Source organism: Penaeus chinensis, unplaced genomic scaffold (assembly GCF_019202785.1).
Source record: "Penaeus chinensis breed Huanghai No. 1 unplaced genomic scaffold, ASM1920278v2 CTG_3739, whole genome shotgun sequence".
Lineage (NCBI taxonomy): Eukaryota > Metazoa > Arthropoda > Malacostraca > Decapoda > Penaeidae > Penaeus > Penaeus chinensis.
In genome coordinates this window covers 11,816-14,865 of record NW_025918173.1, presented here as the reverse complement: position 1 = coordinate 14,865, position 3,050 = coordinate 11,816, and the positions used below count along the sequence as shown (strand labels likewise).

The following is a 3,050-nucleotide window of genomic DNA, read 5'->3' as shown; positions in this document are numbered from 1 at the left end:
TCACTCTTGCTCTAGTTGTATTCTCTATTTCGATAGTTTAGTGCTTAAAGACCAGTACTAATAGGAATTTGTATTGTATACATCTTAAAAACTTGTGTGTCATATTGTGTTCAAAATACATCCTTGAAAAATGGTTTTGGGCATGGAAAATTCCTGAAAAACTTCTTGAATTTCAGATTCAAATAGGGGAAAGGACCTTGTAATAAGACAAACAGTGGTAGAGGCAGCATTACTGACAATAATGACATCAAAGTAGCCCAAGCACAATTACGATATGTAATAGTGCTGCTTGTGTAGTAGTATTAATAAATAAAAAGTTATTTATTAATGGAAATTTGGTTTAAACGTTTGAAGTCACGAAAATAGTTATATTAATTATAAGCAATCAAACTTCACGTTTTATGATAAGTAATAGTGCTGCTTGTCTGGTGAGCGTACATTTAAGAAAAATAAGTTATTATTGGAAATTTGGTTTGAACACTGTTGCTCTAGTTATACTCTCTATTTTGATAGTTTAGTGCTTAAAGACAAGTACTAGTAGGAATTTGTGGCAGAGTATTGTATACCTCATATTTTGTTCAAAATACATCCTTGAAAAATAGTTTTAGGCCTGGAAAAATCCAGCAAGACTACTGAAAAACTTCTTGAAATTCAAAGTCAACTAGGGGGAAGGACCTTGTAATGATAGTGGCAGCATTACTGATAATGACATCAAAGTAGACAAGCACAATTATGATGTGTGTAGTGCTGCTTGTCTAGTAAAAAGTTATTTATTATTTGAATTTGGTTTAAACATTTGAAACCACAAATATAGTTACATTAATTATAAGCAGTCAAACTTCACTTCAGTTACAGGTACTCAGTTTTCGGATTTTGAAAGCCAAGAAGCGGTAAGTTTTCATCCTCTCAGATACTTCTTTTTTTTTTCTCCTTATCAGGAGTTTTCAAAAGTTCAAGAATACTTCTTGTGGATTGATATTCAACCACTCAGCCTGTGTCATCCTCCTCTGAACATCGGTAAACCGAGTCAGAACGGTCATCAAATCTCTCAAGTAAAACACTTGAGAGCCGCTTCCCGCTCAGAGGATTACACTAACAGTCCTCATCGTGGTTGAATATATTCCGAGAATCTCGGCGAGAAACCCGGCAATCGCACTATAGAAGTGATCCTATAAAGTATGATCATACTTTCACATTATAAATTCACTCTTAGACTACATTTTACTGATGACTTTGTTCTCCTACAACGGATTTTCCTGTGTTCATATGTTGGTATATGTATGGTGCAATATGTGCACGTAGTTTGCTCATTTTATAGTATCTGCCTACTCTACACCTATATTATATCTAAATAATATATATCTAAACATAAGATATATACTATACAGTTTAAAACTAGACTTTTATACATATCAAATAACGTGGAACAGGGTCTAAACTAAACTATATGAACAATAAATGTATATTTCTTCAGAACCTATTCCAATGCATCTCCAATAAAATTCAAGGTGCACATATCTAGGTACTCTAAGATAGTATGATACGGGAATCAAAAGGTTCATGTATCTTTAAACCATCATCTCGGTGGTTAATTATTTAAAAGAACTACATTCCTCTTCATATGCGAGCTTTCAATTTTAATTGTTAAATTCAATCACGTTCAAACTACCTGGCATATATACTTGGTTAATGCAAATATAACCACACACTTTTGTGAGTGCTAATCCTTGTTAGATAAAATAACAATAATGTTTATTTCAAGATGTCTTTCTTGCCCTTATACTCATCGCTCTACGAGTCCTCGGTTTACCGTTGTTGGCCAATTCGCTTACCTTTCTTATGTAACTCTGGTTTCCCTTCAAAACGCATAAATCTTTCGCCTTTTACTAAAGATTTCCGTGGAGGGGAACAACTCAATGAGTCTTACTCAATTTTTTATATAGCCCACTTCGGTGGGTTCATAATCAACATAAGCACAGAAAATAAGTGACCTGAACTAACCTGACAATAAAAAGTCTGGACATTTATACTACTCTTGAGTTAGACCACATAAGCGTCAACCCACTTTCATCCTCAGCTAAAACATTAATTTTCCATTTATATTAGTTGTACAGCTACACAGAAAACTATCGTTAGAAAATTAGGCAAAACATTCTGACATACACAACGAAACTTTTTGAAAATTAGTTGTTAACAGTAGAAAACTGTTGCTACCCATGTTTTCCAACTATTCAAGTTTAATATTTTGTGTTCCGACCCACTGCTGCCAAAACATAGTTAAAGCGTCTAAACATAGATGTCATTAACTAACGTACCTATATCAATAAAAAATATATATATATACATTTTTAATTCATTTTTTTTTTTTTTTTTTTTTTTTTTTACCTCCAGTCGTTCAAATATTCGGTAGTTGATTTCAGAATACTTATCAATATTTTCATGCAAAATCAAAAGTAACTTATCTGTATAATTAAGAATAATCGGGCAAGTTTGGGTTAGCTTATCATATGAAGTAACCGAAATATATTAAATAAAAAGCTATAAAGTGCTGCTACGTTATCCAAGAATATTCAACTCGGTAACGATTTAAATGTGGGTCTACCGTCCAAGACTTGTGTGTAACGAGTTATAATGAGGGGGATAGCGCGAACGCAGTCCCCCGCTACCAAAAATTGCACACTCGAGTTAACCACATTTGGGTTAATCGCAGGGGTCAGCGCCACCGGAGTGCAATGGTGAGCCTCACCCTGGGAAAACCGCCTTCGTGATCACGGTATCTCCTGTGCCAGGTAAGTATGCTTTTCTTTGCCGACCACCGACCCACGATCGCTCACACTGACAAGTCCCCGCGCATTGAAATATTTCTTATACAAATATCCAGTCACACTTAACTTTTGCTAAGTCATTCCGAGTGAACGACACTGAGGATAATATTTCGAAATCATATATGGGGGAAATCGCATGCAATTTTAAAGTGGAAGCTCTCTGTGGCAAATATTCATCCCAAAAATTAAAGTTTATTCGAGCTATGTTTTGTCGAACTCCGACTT

The 3,050-nt window shown here is 34.6% G+C and overlaps 3 non-coding genes across 3 annotated transcripts; 1 reads left to right on the top strand and 2 right to left on the bottom strand.

Annotated features, from left to right (window-relative positions):
• Positions 1-982: 982 nt before the first annotated feature.
• On the bottom strand, positions 983-1,186 carry LOC125024744. The gene has a single exon (XR_007114841.1). It is a non-coding gene; the product is annotated as a small nucleolar RNA U3 (small nucleolar RNA).
• A 656-nt stretch (positions 1,187-1,842) lies between these two features.
• Positions 1,843-1,960, top strand: LOC125024745. The gene has a single exon (XR_007114842.1). It is a non-coding gene; the product is annotated as a U5 spliceosomal RNA (small nuclear RNA).
• Positions 1,961-2,634: 674 nt separating this feature from the next.
• On the bottom strand, positions 2,635-2,797 carry LOC125024743. The gene has a single exon (XR_007114840.1). It is a non-coding gene; the product is annotated as a U1 spliceosomal RNA (small nuclear RNA).
• Positions 2,798-3,050: the final 253 nt, after the last annotated feature.